This window comes from Ascaphus truei, chromosome 12, assembly GCF_040206685.1.
Source record: "Ascaphus truei isolate aAscTru1 chromosome 12, aAscTru1.hap1, whole genome shotgun sequence".
NCBI classification, from domain to species: Eukaryota; Metazoa; Chordata; class Amphibia; order Anura; family Ascaphidae; genus Ascaphus; species Ascaphus truei.
The window spans coordinates 3,377,577-3,397,241 of NC_134494.1; the positions used below are offsets into that span (position 1 = coordinate 3,377,577).

Genomic DNA, 19,665 nt, shown 5'->3' on the forward strand with positions numbered 1-19,665 from the left:
GTTAAAAAGGAAAAGGGCGTTGCCTTCCTGCATACCATCCAGGGTAGATTATACCATGGTATGGGGGGGAGGGGGATAAAGTAAGTGATACTGAATGTCATTTATTTTGCAGAGTAAAGACATACATGGGATGTTTGTAAAAGGTACTGTTGTTTATTTTGGGCTTGCTATAGAAAATTATATGTTGTGTGAAGTGTATTATGTTTGCTAATTGTGTAAGTTTTGGGAGACAACTCCCCTGTGTGGTTTACCTAATTTGGTTTTCTCCTAAATTACCAATAATAAAAGGGAGGGAGTTTCTTTCCCTGGGGCTGCTGCACTCCTTGTTGTTGCTGTGTGATATGAGGTTGTTCTTTTTCTACACTCCTTGTGGCTGTTATGTGATATGAGGATGTCTGTGGAACTTCAGTGAAAGGATGCAAACTTTCTAATGCAGATATTGCTGGCTACTCTCTGTATGGAGACATCACGCTGGGGGAACTGGTTGTTGTACACTTGAATGTGGAATACCTAATAAAAAGAAGGTTCAGAGAACAGCAAAAGCCTCTTCCATTCTTCCCAGGGTCTGATGCTGCGGCTTCTTTAAACAAAGGCTGGGACGTAACCTTTCACATATGGTGGCAGAAGTGGGATAATTGATGCTGTACCCAACATCTAAACCCTATGGTCCCCGATGAAAAGGACCCAAAGGAAAGTCGCAGCTCACCCTAACTGATGAAGATATCCAGGTGTCCTGACCAGACAAGGGCTGATCGAGCAGAGGAGATTGGTGGAGGTAATTATGGAGGATGACGAGGGATTGGAGGCCACTGAGGACACTGGGGATGTTGGAGCCAAGCCCAAGACCCATACAGTGGAAGCAGTTAAGACTGGAGCGGAAAGAAAGGAGGACCTTCTGAAGTGGCTGGTGGTCCAACAGGCAGAACAAGAGCAGCGGCGACAGGAGATGGAAGAGAAACAAGAGCAGCGGCGACAGGAGATGGAAGAGAAACGGGAGAGACGGATGGATGAGATGCAGCGGCGATGGGCCACACAAGTAGAGCAACAGGAGAGACGGATGGATGATATGCAGCAGCGACAGACACAGCAGATAATGGACATGATGAAGCACCTTCAATCAGGAACCATAACACCGGCACCTGGGCCTATCATCCTCAAAGAGATCGGCTTAAATAAACTGAGCCCTGAGGATGACATTGAAGCTTTTCTCGTCATGTTTGAGAGGGTGGCCAGAGCCAGTCAGTGGCCAAGATCACAATGGGTAATGAGACTTGTGCCCACACTGACCGGAAGGCTCAGATGGCCTACAGTGCTCTAAGTCCAGGGGATGCCGAAGACTACAAAATGGTGAAAGAGGTCATTTACAGGTGATATAACATCAACCCGGAGACGTTCAGGCAAAGATTCCGCACCTCCGCTATAATCATTCAGAAAGACCGCGGGAGACTTATGCCAAATTGATAGATCTTGTGAATAAGTGGATTGGGCTGACCGAGAAGACAAGAGGAAATTTTGGAGCTATTTGTCCTTGAGCAGTTCCTGGAAATTCTGCCACAAGGTGCGCGACTGTGGGTGCAGGAACATCGACCCAAAACTGGGGATAAAGCTATAGACCTGGCTGAGGACTATTTGGCAGCTCATCAGGAACGTGAGAGAAGACCAGTGGTAAGATCTCCTCCCCCTCATCACATGCACCAGTACGGGAATCTTCATTTAGACAGGGGGCAGGGCGGAGCTCACATATACAGGATGCACGAATATGCCATCTCTGTAAGAAACCAGGACACATAGCCAGATATTGTCGACAAGGGAAGAATGTGCCAAGTACTATGATCACCAATGTTGGTGGATTCATTAAGGAAGTGACCATTGGAGGGAAAATGGTGAAGGCCCTCAGACACTGGGAGTGGAAGTACTTTGGTAAAGAATGGACACTTTTCTAAAGGGATACCAGTGGGCTCTCTGGACATACAATGTGTCCATGGACATTATAAGCGTTGTCCAATCATTCCGCTGCCTATCAACATGTAGTACAGGCAGGGGTAGTAGAAAATATGCCCTACATGGTGATTCTGGGGCGGGACTTTCCAGGTCTGGTAGGACTATTGACACACTGTTCAGCAGTTACCACAAGGGCCCAAGCGAAGAAGCAGGCTGAAAAGGAGAAGGACATGTCTTTGAAAACTTCTTTGGAGGGGCTTTTTCCTTTTCACCCAGAGATCTTTGGTGAAGAGGGGAGAGACAGGAAATCCCGTTGGCAAAAAAGAAAGGACAAAGCACTCGGTCCTAGAGAATTAGGGTTGCAGGACTTGGACGAGGTCAATAATGTTTGGGGCAAGGATATTGTAGAGGCGCAACAGCAGGACAGCTCATTAAACCCTTTTCAGCAGGTGGTATCCCAGACTGAAGAGATGAGCGAGTTGGGTCTTTACCATCATATGTATTACGGCAGGGTGTATTAACAAGGTCCGCAAGGATCCTCAGTCTTCTTTTCAGGTGGAGCAGGTCATGGTGCCAAAAGTATTTCGGAAGGAGATTCTTCGGTTGGCACATGATGTTCCCATGAGGGGTCATATGGGCAGAGACAAGACCTTATGTAGAATATTAATGCATTTCTTTTGGCCTAAAGTACATAAGGATGTGGGAGAATATTGTGCCTGTTGCCCTATATGCCAACAGGTGGCCCCAGTAAACCTCATGGATCGGGGGAAATTGATCCCTATACCGGTAGTTGGGGAAGCTTTTGACCGGGTGGCCATGGATGTGGTGGGTCCTTTACAAAAAAGTTCTAAAGGTAATCAGTATATACTGGTACTATGTGATTACACCACCAGGTATCCAGAAGCAATTCCCTTGCCCAGTGTTACTGCTAAGAATGTAGCGAATGCTCTTATTCAAGTATTTGCAAGGGTAGGAATCCCCCGTGAAATTCTCACGGATCAGGGGTCAAATTTCATGTCAAATTTAATGAAAGAGGTGTATCAATTGTTGGGAATCCAGACCCTGCGTACATCCCCATATCATCCCCAAACTGATGGTTTAGTAGAGAGGCTAAACGGGACACTAAAAAGGATTATTAGAAAGGTGGTAGGTGAGCAGCCTAACAAATGGAACCAGTGGTTGCCTTATTTATTGTTCTCATACAGGGAGGTACCACAAGCCACAACAGTATTTTCCCCGTTTGAGCTACTTTATGGGAGGCAACCCCGGGGTCTGCTAGCATTAATCAAAGATTCCTGGATGCAGCGGGATCCTTTGAGGGATAATGTAGTAGGATATATTACCCAGATGAGGGAAAGGATTATCCGGATGCAGGATCTGGCTAACCGAAAATTTGAGGGAGGCTCAACAACACCAGAAGGTGTGTATGACAAAAAGTCCAGAGATAGGGTATTCCTTCCTGGGGATAAAGTGCTCCTCTTGTTGCAGATAGAGAGAATAAACTGGTAGCTAGATGGCAAGGTCCATATACCATTGTGGAAAGAAAGGGTGCTGTGAACTACCAAGTAAGCATACCAGGAAGAAGGGACCAGTCTATATACCATGTTAATTTGTTAAAAGGTTGGAAAGAGAGAAAAATTGACTTTGATGGTCCTGAGAGAGTGTGAACCTGATATGGCAGGTGAGGCATATCAGAGATTGCAGTTGGAAAGTAAGGAGGACGCAGTAACGTCTGGGGAGGAACTTTCAACAAAGCAAAGGGATATGTTAGAGAAACTAGTTACTCGGTATGCACATGTATTTACGAAAAGGCCAGGACGCACTACACAAGCAGTTCATAGGATAGAGACTGGGGATGCAAGACCTATCCATACCCGTCCCTATCGTATCCCTGAGAGGCAGAAAAAGATAGTGGAAGAAGAAGTGCACCAAATGTTGGAAATGGTGGTTATTGAGGTTTCCACCTCCGAATGGTGTTCCCCAATAGTGTTGGTACCTAAAAAGGATGGAACAGTACGATTCTGTGTAGATTTTCGAAAGTTAAATGAGGTAGCCCGTTTTGATGCCTACCCTATGCCCGCATTGATGAGCTTTTGGATCTAGTGGGTAAGGCACATTATATCAGCACTTTGGACCTTACAAAAGGCTATTGGCAGATTCCGGTGGTAGAGTCAGATAGGCCCAAGACAGCATTTGCCACCAACCAGGGGCTCTATCAATTTGTAAACATGCCCTTTGGTTTGCATGGGGCCCCAGCGACCTTTCAAAGAATGATGAATAGGTTGTTAGAATGGAGGGAACAGTTTGTGGCAGCTTATCTAGATGATGTAGTGGTCTATAGCCCAGACTGGGAAAGTCACTTAAACCATCTAGAGGAGGTGGTTAAGTTGATTTCCGAGGCTGGGTTAACCATAAACCCAAAGAAATGTCCCCTGGGTTTCACACAAAATAGATATTTGGGATACATGTTAGGAAACGGAAAGGTGCGACCGGAAAAGAGCAAGGTGAATGCTATTCGGGAAGCAGCGATACCTAGAACCAAAAGGAGGTAAGATCCTTTCTTGGATTGGTAGGATATTACCGAAGGTTTATCCCTAACTTTTCATCCATAGCAGCCTCGCTGACCAATTTAACCAAGAATAAGGAACAAAATTTGGTGACCTGGACTCCAGAGTGTAATGCTGCATTTAACCAGTTGAAGGATATTTTATGCACTGAACCAGTGTTGAAAAGTCCAGACTTCAAGTTACCATTTATTGTACACTGTGATGCTTCAGAGGTGGGGCTAGGGGCAGTACTTAGTCAGGAAGTTGAAGGGGTGGAACACCCTGTTTTGTATATAAGCCGTAAGCTATATCCAAGAGAAACCAGATATGCCACGTTTGAGAAGAAATGTCTGGCAATTAAGTGGGCATTTTAAGTGTTGAGGTGTTACCTGTTGGGGTAGCAATTTTCAATAGTCACCGATCATCATGCCCTTACGTGGCTAAACAATATGCAATGTAAAAACGCCCGGGTTACCCGATGGTATCTAGCCCTGCAACCATTTAAATTTACGGTATCATACGGACCTGGAAGTCAGCATCATAATGCAGATCATTAATCCCGATATGGGGCTGAAATAACTAGGAAGGAAAGTGCTGAGAAATAGCAAGATTGATGTTCAGGGACTTTAGTGTATTTAGATTTGACAACAGTAAATGTGGTTTTGTCTCATATAGGGCCTGGACATGGAACCTCTAGAGTGGGAGGGCGGAGGTTCCCTATTTCTCAGTATAGGAGAGTAAAATTGCAGCACCCCTGTCTCTTACAAAAGTATGTTGGATAAAAATCCTGACTGTTATCCTTTAAAAGTGGGGGATATGTGACAGGGCTGCTTTCATTATTGTGGAAGTTAAAGGCATGTTTGCTTTCTGGCATCAAGTGCACCACCTATCCTTTCTTTCTTTCTTTCTTTCTTTCTTTCTTTCTTTCTTTCTGTTTTCTTTGCTGGGCCCAGAGATCTTTTTTTGTTTCCTTTATCTGAAATTTCACTAACCTTTAATGTGGTGTCCTGAGGTCAGTCAGTACAATGCAGGTGTGGTTGGTGTTAAACACAGTTTGATGTTACACAGCCATGGGCAGTCCCTGTTAAAAAGGAAAAGGGCGTTGCCTTCCTGCATACCATCCAGGGTAGATTATACCATGGTATGGGGGGGGGGGGGGTTAAAGTAAGTGATACTGAATGTCATTTATTTTGCAGAGTAAAGACATACATGGGATGTTTGTAAAAGGTACTGTTGTTTATTTGGGCTTGCTATAGAAAATTATATGTTGTTTGAAGTGTACTATGTTTGCTAATTGTGTAAGTTTTGGGAGACAACTCCCCTGTGTGGTTTACCTAATTTGGTTTTGTCCTAATTAACCAGTAATAAAAGGGAGTGAGTTTCTTTCCCTGTGGCTGCTGCACTCCTTGTTGTTGCTGTGTGATAGGAGGTTGTTCTTTTTCTACACTCCTTGTGGCTGTTATGTGATATGAGGATGTCTGTGGAACTTCAGTGAAAGGATGCAAACTTTCTAATGCAGATATTGCTGGCTACTCTGTGGCTGGAGACATCACGCTGGGGGAACTGGTTGTTGTACACCTGAATGTGGAATACCTAATAAAAAGAAGGATCAGAGAACAGCAAAAGCCTCTTCCATTCTTCCCAGGGTCTGATGCTGCGGCTTCTTTAAACAAAGGCTGGGACACTCTCCCCATCATCTCCCATGTCTCCCCCCCTGCACTCTCCCCATCATCTCCCATGTCTCCCCCATCATCTCCCATCATCACACTCTCCCCATCATCTCCCATGTCTCCCCCCCCTGCATCTCCCCCCCGCTTCTCCCATGCCCCCCCTGGATCTCCATGTCCCCCCTGGATCTCCCATGTCTCCCCCCTACATCTCCCAGGTCTAACCCCCTGCATCTCCCATGTCTCCCACCCTGCATTCTCCCCCTGCATCTCCCATGTCTCCCCCCTCTGCATTTCCCCCCATGTCTCCCCTCCCACTGCATCTCCCTTGTCTCCCCCCCTGCATCTTCCTTGTCTCCCACCCTGCATCTCCCCCCCTGCATCTCCCATGTCTCCCCCTTGCATCTCCCTAGTCTCCCCCCATGCCTTTCCCCCCAACTGCATCTCCCATGTCTCCCCCCTGCATCTCCCATGTCCCCCCACTAAATCTCTCTTGTCTCCCTCCCACTGCATCTGCCTTGTCTCCCCCCCCACTGCACCTCCCTTGTCCCCCCAACATCTCCCATGTCTCCTCCCTGCATCTCCCTCGCCTCCCCCCGCATCTCCCATGTCTCCCCCCTGCATTCCCCCTGCATCTCCCATGTCTCCCCCACTGTATCTCCCATGTCTCCCCCCCTGCATCTCCCATGTCTCCCCCCCCCACTGCATCACCCATGTCTCCGCCCCACTGCATCTCCCATATCTCCCCCCACTGCATCTCCCATGTCCCCCCCCACTGCATCTCCATGTCCCCCCCACTGCATCTCCCATGTCTCCCACCCACTGCATCTCCCATGTCTCCACCCCCACTGCATCTCCCATGTCTCCCCCCCACTGCATCTCCCATGTCTCCCCCCACTGCATCTCCCATGTCTCCCCCCCACTGCATCTCCCGTGTCCCCCCCCACTGCATCTCCCCCCACTGCATCTCCGTGTCTCCCCCCCCACTGCATCTCCTGTGTCTCCCCCCACTGCATCTCCCGTGTCTCCCCCCCACTGCATCTCCCGTGTCTCCCCCCCACTGCATTTCCCGTGTCTCCCCCCCCACTGCATCTCCCGTGTCTCCCCCCACTGCATCTCCTGTGTCTCCCCCCCACTGCATCTCCGTGTCTCCCCCCCCCACTGCATCTCCCGTGTCTCCCCCCCCACTGCATCTCCCGTGTCTCCCCCCCACTGCATCTCCCGTGTCTCCCCCCACTGCATCTCCCGTGTCTCCCCCCCACTGCATCTGCCGTGTCTCCCCCTCCACTGCATCTCACGTGTTTCCCCCCACTGCATCTCCCGTGTCCCCCCATTGCATCTCCCGTGTCTCCCCCCCACTGCATCTCCCGTGTCTCCCCCCCCACTGCATCTCCCGTGTCTCCCCCCACTGCATCTCCCGTGTCTCCCACCCACTGCCTCTCCCGTGTCTCCCCCCCCCACTGCCTCTCCCGTGTCTCCCCCCCCCACTGCCTCTCTCGTGTCTCCCCCCCACTGCATCTCCGTGTCTCCCCCCCCACTGCATCTCCCGTGTCTCCCCCCCCACTGCCTCTCCCGTGTCTCCCCCCCACTGCATCTCCCGTGTCTCCCCCCCCACTGCATCTCCCGTGTCTCCCCCCCCACTGCATCTCCCGTGTCTCCCCCCACTGCATCTCCCGTGTCTCCCCCCCACTGCATCTCCCGTGTCTCCCCCCCACTGCATCTCCCGTGTCTCCCCCCCCCCCCCACTGCATCTCCCGTGTCTCCCCCCCCCCCCACTGCATCTCCCGTGTCTCCCCCCCACTGCATCTCCCGTGTCTCCCCCCCTACTGCATCTCCCGTGTCTCCCCCCCCACTGCATCTCCCGTGTCTCTCCCCCACTGCATCTCCCGTGTCTCCCTCCCCCCACTGCATCTCCCGTGTCTCCCCCCCCCACTGCATCTCATGTGTCTCGCCCCCCCCACTGCATCTCACGTGTCTCCCCCCCCACTGCATCTCCCCTGTGTCTCCCCCCCACTGCATCTCCCGTGTCTCCCCCCCACTGCATCTCCCGTGTCTCCCCCCCACAGCATCTCCCCCCATATGCCTACCTCAGGCGGCTGGGATTCGGCGGAGGCGGTTTCAGGTAGGAGGCGGCAAACTGTGGCACGCGCTCATTAGCAGCACTGTTAGCGAGCGGCTGGGGTGCCGGTCCGGAGGGAGAGCCGGGAACTGGGTGCCGGAGGGAGAGCCGGGGACCGGGGGGGGGGGGGAGGGGAGAGCCGGGAACCGGGAGTAGGGCCGGAGTGCTGGGGGGGAAGGCCGGATTGCCGGGACTGGAGGGAGGAAGAGCCGGGGACCGGGGGGAGGAAAGAACAGCCGGGACCGGAAGGAGAGCCGGGGGGAGGGCCGGATTACCGGAGGAGGGAGAGCCGGGGAAGTGCCAGAGGGGCTGGAGTGCCGGGGGAGGGAGAGTCGGGGAGAGCGGGCAGCCAGGCAGTCGCCCCCGCGACTGCTTTTTTTGACAAAGCCCCGCCCCCGGCATCTTCCTACCTTCAGCCAATCCCCTGCGGCCCGGCATTCAAAGCCCCGCCCCCGCATCCTCAATCCTATCCCCTGGGGCCTGGCGGCATAAAATACTCACCGGGCAGCTGCGCATCCTCCTCCTCGCCGCGCACCGCCGCCGACAGGCTAAAATACGGAACCATAGAGAAAACCCGGGACATTTCCGGGCGGACCCGCAACCAGGACAGCACTGAAAAAAACGGGACGTATGGTCACCCTACTTATAAGCTTATATAGGGGGGCCTATTACATCTTCTATTTAGGCTCTCCCCTCCCTGTAACTATGCAATAAGGGGCACAGTTAGGGGGGATGAGAGGCACAGTGAGGATGAGAGAGAAAGGCACAGTGAGGGGGGAGAGGGGGAAGAGGCACAGTGAGGATGAGAGAGAAAGGCACAGTGAGGGGGGAGAGGGGGAAGAGGCACAGTGAGGAGTGAGGAGAGATAGGCACAGTGAGGGGGGAGAGGGGGAAGAGGCACAGTGAGGAGTGAGGAGAGATAGGCACAGTGAGGGGGGAGAGGGGGAAGAGGCACAGTGAGGAGTGAGGAGAGAGGCACAGTGAGGGGGGAGAGGGGGAAGAGGCACAGTGAGGAGTGAGGAGAGATAGGCACAGTGAGGGGGGAGAGGGGGAAGAGGCACAGTGAGGAGTGAGGAGAGATAGGCACAGTGAGGGGGGAGAGGGGGAAGAGGCACAGTGAGGAGTGAGGAGAGAGGCACAGTGAGGGGGAGAGGGGGAAGAGGCACAGTGAGGGGTGGGGAGAGATAGGCACAGTGAGGGGTGGGGAAAGGCACAGTGAAGGGGGAGAGAGGCACAGTGAGGGGGGAGAGGCATAGTAAGGGGGGAATGCACTCTGAGGGGTGAGGCACAGTTAGGGTAAGAGAGAGAGGGGCACAGTGAGGGGGAGAGAGAGAGAGGCACAGTGAGGGGAGAGAGAGACACAGTGAGGGGGAGAGAAAGTAGCACAGTGAAGGGGAGAGAAGCACAGTGAGGGGGGGGGGGGGGCAGGAGAGACATTATCAGTTCATCCCCGAAAGTCGCCCCCCACCAGTACAAAAAAACAGGAATGGAAATAATAATAAAAAGAGAACATACAGAAGAAATATATACATAGTACAATCACTGTGTCAGATCAGGATGGGTATGTACAGGTACAATATAGTGTCCATAATGACAAGTAATATTACTTGGTGAATTGATCATGTTCAATATCCGTGAGGAAATATGACATTGATAAGCCTTATTGACCATTTCCTAATTAGCTCATATAGGGGGCCCTGTTACATCTTCTATTTGAGCTCTCCGCAAGCTGTATAACTGAGTATGGACATATCCCTTATCCAAGATGGCGGCTCCGGCTTCAGTGGCGTTTGGGAGCATGTGCAGTTCTAGCAAGCCTCCTATTGGCTGTGATAGCAGGTTATGACGTGTACAAGGGAAGTGCCCTGTGCATGATCCAAACCTAAGATTGTGATCCCGGGAGCAGATGAGGTGATTACTCTTATCCCATCCCCCTCTTATCCCATCCCCCTCTTATCCCATCCCCCTCTTATCCCATCCCCCTCTTATCCCACCCACCTCTTATCCCATCCCCCTCTTATCCCATCCCCCTCTTATCCCATCCCCCTCTTATCCCATCCCCCTCTTATCCCATCCCCCTCTTATCCCATCCCCCTCTTATCATTGTGAGTCCCACCCCCTATAACTATGCAATATGGGGCACAGTGAGGGGGGAGAGAGAGAGAGGAGAGAGAGAGAGGAGAGAGAAAGAGGGGAGAGAGACAGTGGGGGGGGGGGGAGAGACAGTGGGGGGGGGGGGGAGAGAGACACAGTGGGGGAGAGGGACTGTGAGGCTGAGAGAGGGGAATAGTGAGGTGGGGAGGCTGTGGAGGGGGTAGAGAAGCACAGTAAATGGGGAGATTAAAAAAAATGCTTAATGTAGATAAAGTATTTAAAATATATATTTTTACTTATGATAAACTATATTTTTCCTTTATATTCCCTATGCTAATTATTCTGCTCCATACGAAATTGTTCCTAATATTTCAATATACTAAGATTAATCACTTCATTTTTCAGTGTTCTCGTGTGTTAACGGAGGAAGGGAGCAGCGCTGATTGAGGAGACCCTAGGGGGTGATTCATGGTATGTTTATCAATTTAACTTTTACATCCTCATAACATTTTATATACAGTAACACAGAACAAATGCAAAGAAAGCTGCAAAATGGCCAGTGTGGGGATCAGACCCACGACCTTGGCATTATTATCACCACAACTGAGCTATCCAGCAAGCAATTGTACGTAGCACACGAGAGGCAGCGCAGGTACTGCTGGAACAGTATTTTACTCATCACTTGGTGTATATTTACAGACAAAAAGGAACAAATAACGTTTCAGGGCAGCAGCCCTTTCGTATACATACATACATACACAGACAGATGCACAGCCATGCAGACAGACGTGAGCACATGTACGTACACGTGTGCACACGTACCGGCACATACATATTGTGTAGGGTAAAAAAAAGTGTCCAAGCGCATCAATTAGTGTATATAATATAAAGCACTGGTCATATAAGACCAATGAAAAAATAAGTGTAATATAAATAGTGTACCACCACAAATGAATCAAATATAGTGGTAAACAAATAAACAGTGTATATATGCAAGTGTGTATAAGTGCTATTAAAAATACAAATAACACCACAAAGCAAAAAATGCAAAAAAAACTTCTCTTGGGAAGGGTCTGCTGCTATACTGGAAAGGCTGATGTCAGGGCAACGCCAGCTAAAGAACTAGAGTAAAAAGAAAGCGCAATACCCTCATAGTGTAGAATATAAAGACCATACATTTATGAAAAGGTAAGATATGCATGTCCAGAAAATAAATAAATTATGCATGTAGGTATAGTAACCAGTATGTATGAGACTCAAATATGCATGTAGGTATAGTAACCAGTATGTATGAGACTCAAATAGGCATGTAGGTATAGTAACCAGTATGTATGAGACTCAAATAGGCATGTAGGTATAGTAACCAGTATGTATGAGACTCAAATAGGCATGTAGGTATAGTAACCAGTATGTATGAGACTCAAATAGGCATGTAGGTATAGTAACCAGTATGAGACGCTCCTGCAGATGATCCGCTGTGGCTAGATGGTCATCAGTCCTCCTTCACAGGCTCAGCTCTGGCTCCAGGGACACCGCTGATATTCACCTTTCAGCTCCGAATCTCCAAGGTCATCGGACCGCCAGTTTAGGGAAAGTGTCGGCTACTCCAGGACCCGTGGACGTGTGTGATGTCTTCACTGCAGCAACCGTGTATCTCCACACTCGATCATTTGCCGCTTGTCCGGGGTTCTCCGTTGGAAGGAGGGGGAAGGAATTGCCACACCGATAGGCTCAATCACAGGGTTACATACTAGTTGAGGTTGAAAAAAGACGTACGTCCATCAAGTTCAACTTATACTAAATTTAGACGACAGATACTTTATCCTATATCTATATTTATTGATCCAGAGGAAGGCAAACAAAAAAACCCATTAAGGGGAAACATAAATTCCTTCCTGACTCCAAGAATTGTCAATCGGATTAATCCCTGGATCAACATTCTTCCCATGTTTTAATTATTTGGTGTATCCCTGTATACCTTTCCTTTCTAAAAAGATGTCCAACTTTTTTTTGAACAAATCTATTGTATCTGCCATCACAGTCTCCATGGGTAATGAATTCCACATTGTAACTGCCCTTACTGTAAAGAACCCTTTCCTTTGTTGCTGGTGAAATCTCCTTTCCTCCAACCTTAAGGGATGTCCTGAGTCCTTTGTACTGCCCGTGGGATGAATAGTTCTTTTGAAAGCTCCTTGTTTTGTCCCCGAATATATTTGTATATAGTTATCATATCCCCTCCTAAACGCCTCTTTTCTAATGTAATTTAGCTAGCCTCTCCTCGTGACGTCAGTAATGTCACAGGCTCCAGCTAACCACCGCCACAGCCTCCGATAGACACAACTCGTGCTCAGTGCCCTAGCTATGTAGTAGTGAGAAATAGTAGACTGCAAAGGTCCGTCAAATGGATAATGTCTCCTCTACAGGATCAAGGATCAATACACAACCCACCTCACTCTTACCCCTGCAAAGGAAAGTACCTCAAATGAGTTGTATCTCACCTCAACCCGTCCCAATATACCACCGCCACAAACGGCACACAAGTGAGCACGTGGAGAGAAGGCGGTACAGCTGCCTACGTCAGTGAAACAGACCGGGAATCCTCTGGATCAGCAAACTATAAATTTATTGGCACATAAACCGCACAAAACGTTCGCTCTGACATGTTTCGTGCTCTTTGATAAAGTGCGATCCCTCGCATGAAACATGTCAGAGCGAACGTTTTTTGCTGTTTTATGTGCCAATAAATTTATAGTTTGCTGATCCAGAGGATTCCCGGTCTGTTTCACTGACGTAGGCAGCTGCACCGCCTTCTTCTCTCCATTTGTTCTTTGCCAGCACCTTGGTAGGAGCACGCCGACAGCGCCAGGATCCCACACACCAACAGTGAGTTATGCATTTTGTTCCGGTTTCTTGCATAGTGTTCCTCAGTGAAGAGGTTACAGAGGGGCCGGATACCACTGTGTTATAGAGCGTGGCTACGTGGGATTTCTCTTACATTGCGTTGTATATACGTCTCAATATTGTATTTGTGCCTGATCTAGTCTGAGTAGCGTCGCTGAGGGAAGTGGTGTCCCCATTTCTCCAGAAGCACAAGTGAGCACGTGACTTAGACATGCAACCAGGGTTAATACACACGGCTAATCTAGCCAACCCCCCTTTCTCCTCTGCAAGGAACCAGCGAGTTAATATTAAACCCCTACTCAATTGCAAATCATAACTATCCACTGCCACCACCTGAGGGTATGCAAATATGATAAAGATCTGGGACTAAAATATTTGCCAGGGCCTCGGGTCCCTGTTTATTATTGAAAGAACTATGCACTTTAACACAAAATCAGTTGTAGCAAAAATCAAAAATGTGTCCAAATCGTAATTCTCCCCAGAGCGTGCAATCAGTTCATTCAGAGCCCAAAGCGTTACTTATTAAATGTTTTAATATATATAAAAATACTGTGCTTAGATTACAGAAAAGGTATTAAAAAAAACCATACTATTACAATATAAGGCAGAATAGCTTCTTAAAATAAGTGGAAAACAGAAGCAAATCTATACTGTTCCAAATGCCATAGATTTTCCCACCAGAGAGGTCACTGGTAAGAGACGCTGAAATATCCCGTATCTGGTGTCAAATACTCCTCTGTGGACATCTCATTTTCATAATACAGCTCAACCACGTTATATCGCGATCCGCTATAACGCGGATCCGCTTATAACACGGTTTGAGCATGGACCCGAATGAAATTTTTTTTTTTTCAAAATGTCAAAAAAAAAAATTCAAATTTTTTTTTAACATATTTTTTGTACACTGCACACACACAGCACACTGCATACACTCACTGCACACACTCACAACACACTGCATACACTCACAGGACACTGCACGCACTCACAGCACACTGCATACACTTACAGGACACTGCACACACTCACAGGACACTGCACACACTCACTGCATACACTCACACACTCACTGCACACAGGACACTGCACACACTCACAGGACACTGCACACACTCACAGGACACTGCACAGCACACACACTCCCCCCTCCCCCTATCTCTGGTGTCAGCTGCTATCTCCTAAATCACTCTTGCACACAGAAGGATAGAATGTCTGTGGTGTAGAGCAGGAGAAGCTATCAGGAACAAGAGAACACACACACAGACAGACACACGAACACACACCTCTCTCCCTAGACAGGACAGGCTCCCCCGGTGTCCCTGAAAAGTTTGCCAATGAGAGCAGGAGAAGCTGCTGTGCGGGTGATCAATGGACATGTGAGTAAAATTGGCATGGAGAGGAGGCTGCAGCCCTGAGCCTCGCACTCTGCAAGCACTGCCTGCAGCTCTCTGACTGCTGGAGACACGGGAGGAGCGAGGAGTAGCACAGTGCAGCACAGTGCGATCCCAGCTCTCCCCCCTCTGTAGACACGGAACCCCGGGCACGGCGGCCATTTTTTAAATTTATTTAATTGGCGCGACCCCGTTTGTAGCGCGGTCGGATCGGGTGGCCCCCGAGGACCGCGCTATAATGGGGCTGAGCTGTACTTGCCCAGACCTAAATACAATTCTTTCCCATTGAACACAACCTAAACCCAGCCCCTGTCGTAAATCAGTGGTGAGATTGACAGTCTTACATCAGAGTGAAACACCTCCCCCAAAGGACGTTTAAAACTCCCTTTTCACATCTAAATGTACTCATAACGTCACTTCTGTAATACTTACTCGCACGTGAGACATATTAATGCATTCAGGCCCTCATGGTGGACACAATGAGACTAAATAGAACAGTATAATCCTAAAATTAAGAGAAATATTAATATCTGTCTCTTAGTACCTGCTAGACATTAATTTTTAGCATGTTCAGCAGAGGACGTCTCATGATATTCCCATATTTAATAAGGTCACTCAGTTTGATACCTTCTGTAGCCATACCCCCTGCCAAGAAATGCTTTGAAGCTCAGACTCCTGTGTACAGAAAGTTGTCACAGGTGCTATATTTTACACACAAGTCATATCACACACTCAATTCTCCTCACTTTTTAAAGCTTTACACTCTTCTGCTCCTCCTTACATCTCAGCACTAATTTCTCGCTATGCACCATCCCGGCTCTTGCGTTCCACTGAAGGATGTCTTCTCTCTACCCCTTCTGTATCTAAAGCCCTCTCCGTTTTAAATCCTTCTCTCTGACTGCCCCACACCTCTGGATATTCCCCTCAATATCCGACTAGCACCCTCTCTATCCACCATTTTAAGACCCACATTAAAACAGACCTGCTTAAGGAATCATATGAGTAGCTCCATGGCTGATAAATAACACCTCATACATTAACCTTGGCCCCTTGCAGCCGCACTTACCAGAACACCCTCCTACTGTCCCTGTATGTTCTTCCTACCAACAAAATTTAGATTGTAAGCTCCTCGGGACAGGGACTCCTTTTCCTAAATGTTACTTTTATGTCTGAAACCCTTCTCCCCTTTGTGTTATTTACATGTAACGGTATTTCTGGCCCGGCCTGACCCACCCAATCTCACATTGGCCCCTGTGGTCTAACCGGACCCCATTACAGTGTAGATATGCCTGATGGTGCACCTGTTGGCTACAGGACTCCTGAGTCTCCCGCATGATGGTGTGTGGGGAGGACCCGTCAGACAGGCAGCTGAGGTAGTGTGCTGAGTCTCACCTAGTTCCAGTGCAGCGCCTCCACCTCACCAGGGTCCCTGCGTCCGCATGGGGATGATCCTGACGAGGAACTCCTCGGTGGTGCAACCTCCTGTGTAATCATTGGACTCTCACACACAGGGGTTTCTCTGATCAGCTCCATCTTTATTGTCACGGTGGGCATAGCTGCCCTCCACAATGGGGTGTATTTAGCCGATCATCTCGCCCGTGCTCCCCTTTGATAGGTATGTCACCTAGATGAGGGATTCACTATTCCCGCAGGAATCACTGCCCTGTGCCAGGTCCCTGGACACAGTCTCCCATGGAGTTACTAGAACATAACTAACACTCTGCAGAACTTGAACTCCTTCCTGAACCTTGCAAGAACTTTCCAGCAACTGTACTCGCCTTGAACTCTGACAGAACTAACTCTTGACACAGTGCTGTGCCTTATGTAACTTCTGAGGCTGACACACCTCTGACATCACTAACCATGGAGTCAGAGCATGTGACCAGTCCCATCCATACACAGGGCACCCCACCAGGGTGTGAGGGAAAACCTCCATGATTACTGCTGGCATGCCCACACTTACCAGGCCTTACTGCTAGCAGGAGAGATGACTGTAGGCATTTTACATGACCGCTACATACATAATTTATTTTTTTATATGATTGTCACGTATTACTGCTGTGAAGCGCTATGCACATTAATGGCGCTATATAAATAAAGACATACGTACGTCTCCAGACCCTACCTTTTATCTGTCTCTACCTGCAAAAAGGTGTTAAAATACAATAAACCCACTCTCTTTGTACTTTTCACACCCAACTTCCATAGAGGTCTTTTGAAACCCCCAGATTTCTGAAGACTCCATACATTTTTGTATTTTAAACGCAAACTGTAGCTGATTAACCCCTTAAGCACCAGAGGGATTACAATACCTATTACCTCATGACATTATCATGACAGTTATGTCTTAGTCGAGGGAGAATTGGATTGAGTCTATTCGCCAAGTCTTTACATTTTTAGTTCTGAATTTAGGAGGGAGATTGGGCCTATAGCTGAGACAGCTCATTGGGTCTTGGCCTTCTTTTGGGATAACTACTATTGTATACTATTGTAATGTGGGGCAATAATTTGGAAACACTTTTTTTTATAGTAGATGGCCCCTCTGGACCTGGGGCTTTAAAGTGTCTGAAAGCCGTAGGCTGCGGATATAGTAGGGTGCGACGGAGGGCATGGCATCGCACGCGCCTGTCGCTTCAGCGATCTGTGGGCTTTGGGATGGGGAGGGGGAGATACGACGGGGAGGCGTGGCAGTGACCTCACGAAGCTGGTTCGCCGTCATTGGCTGAACCGCTCACGTGGCGTGACCAAAACAAAATAATTTGTCTCCTGGAAAATCAGTTGCGCGCTCTTTTGCCTGCTACATAGAGGTACTGCCTTTTGTTGGTTCCGAGCGTGCTGAAGGGACGCGGCCTTAATTGCCTCTCCCAGTTATATAATACTTATATTTGCATTGAGACCTTACAGGTCTTCTGCAGACAGCCTAGGGAGATCGCAGTCCTTCAAATGATTTGTCAATTTGGTTTAGAGTCACTTTTTTTTTTAGCATTGGGGTCTGTCGAATCCAGATTGTACATATTTATTATACTGTATAATCTGGAAAACACCTTGGCAATTAATGAGGGGTTATGCGTAAACTTCTCTCTTTCCCTGTTTTATAGCCGAGTCCTGTGCTCCAGCTCTTACCCCCTGTGAGGGAGTATACAAGAGGTTAAAAAACTCTCACTTTAGCAGACCAAAAGAACCACACCCTAGCTGGTTTGCTATGCACACCCATTTGCTAGCTGATTGGAAAGGGGAGGTTTAAAGGGAAGACAGCAGATTTCTTCCTGGCTGTCATTTTGCCTCTGAACCTGTGAGGAAACAGGTTGCAGAGAGCCTGGGTGAGGGGAGAGCCTTAACTCCCTGTTGTGTGCCTGGAACTAAGGACTGTTATTTTTGTTGCAGACTGATGCCATTTACGTTCATTGCTTTATTCACTGTACAACTACAACCTGCTTCCCTGGTAAGGGAAATAGAGCACTTTTCTGTTCAAGAAAGTGGTGTGTAAGCTCTTTTCTGACCATACCGACAAGGCCGCTCCTTATCTCTTATTCGAATTATTCTCTATCCCTGCATAAAACTTCTGGCACTAATATTTTAATCTAAGCAATTTAGGCCCTTGCAGGTCTACACATAACATCAGTTTGAATGGGACTGCCAGGGACCCCCGCTGTTAATCCGATGGGCCATTAGTCTGTCTGCAGAAATGTCACTGAAATGTTGCAGCGTGTACCCAGCATGTACCTGGGTCTTGTAGGTGATTGCCCCAGATTTGTTTTAGAATACTCGTCGGCACTACAGTAGATAAGTTTACACACTCTGCTCTCCACATCCTGACCATAGAGTAATTAACTCTTGTGTCCCAATGCTATTGATACAATGATTAGTATTATGTGAAGATTTACATAGGAGGCAACGGAGGTATTGCTACTGATGCTCCAGGTGGAGAGAATAATACTCTGCTACTTTTCTTAACAACATATTATGACCCGAGGGGTCCGTTTTGTACAGTCATGGAGTGACTTATATCAGTGTGCACCATCAAGAATTGATGAGCAGTTTAAACCTTAATATAGTTCCTTAACATTGCTAGCACAATAATAACCAGCAAACCCGACGTACGTTTCGTCGTTTTAAATAGACAACTTCTTCCGGGGTGGGCATGACCGTGTCTAGATCAACCCCTTTATAGTGTGCGGTTGTCCTAGCAATCGTTTAGATGCTTTGTGAAGCTGGCTACTGTGCAGTGCCACTGTTAAGACAGATTTCTACATACACTTTCATACTGTATGCTTGTAAAAATCAAAATTTGGACCATTTGAAAAAAAAAATATATATATATATATATATATATATACAGTATATATATTATTTTTTTATTTTTTTTTTCTCTACAGGAATGCTAGTTATTTTTTTACAGCGAGAATATACATTTTTAATTGTATCTTGTTACAATGATGATGGCTTTCTCAGAGAAAAGGGGTATACAGATATCCATCATTGATACCATAGGGGAACTGAGTGTGCAATGTGTATATCCATTTATCTTCTATCCTAATTGCCTTTGCGGATGTTAACTGCAATATGATCTATCCCTTGGAAAGTGAATACCGTCACATCTCCCCTGTGTTTTTCTCGTACATGGCGTGATATTGGGGTGTCTAGAAGATTCCTTATCGACCCTATAGGTTCTAAGACCTGTCGTCTTTTGGTCTTGTTAGGTAAATAAAGCGACAGCTTCTGCTCAGCTAATTGGTTGTGTATAATTATTAATGGGAGGGGTGCATACTGGGATAAAAAATAGTGATAGAGAATAGAAAAAGGTATCCCTATGATGCTTGCACTCAACCTCTTAACCAGAACGTTATTTTTCTAATTTTTCTAAAAGAGGTGAAAATTCACCTCCACTAAATAGTATTTGTCATGATAATGTCATGAGATATTGGGTATTTTTAATCCCTCTGGTGTTTAAGGGGTTAATGAGCTACACTTTTAACAAGAATACAAAATGCTGAGTCTGAAAAGGT

The 19,665-nt window shown here is 47.8% G+C and overlaps 1 protein-coding gene and 1 pseudogene across 1 annotated transcript in view; both read left to right on the plus strand.

The window, feature by feature from the left end:
- Positions 1-781: 781 nt before the first annotated feature.
- The window catches only part of LOC142464282 (uncharacterized), a 38,044-nt pseudogene continuing 19,160 nt past the window's right edge, over positions 782-19,665 (plus strand).
- The window catches only part of LOC142464294 (uncharacterized), a 566,786-nt gene continuing 557,226 nt past the window's right edge, over positions 10,106-19,665 (plus strand). Inside the window, exons 1-2 of the mRNA XM_075567766.1 lie at positions 10,106-10,184; positions 10,773-10,838. The gene's annotated coding sequence lies outside the window, so the exon portion shown is untranslated. The remainder of the gene's footprint in view (positions 10,185-10,772; positions 10,839-19,665) is intronic.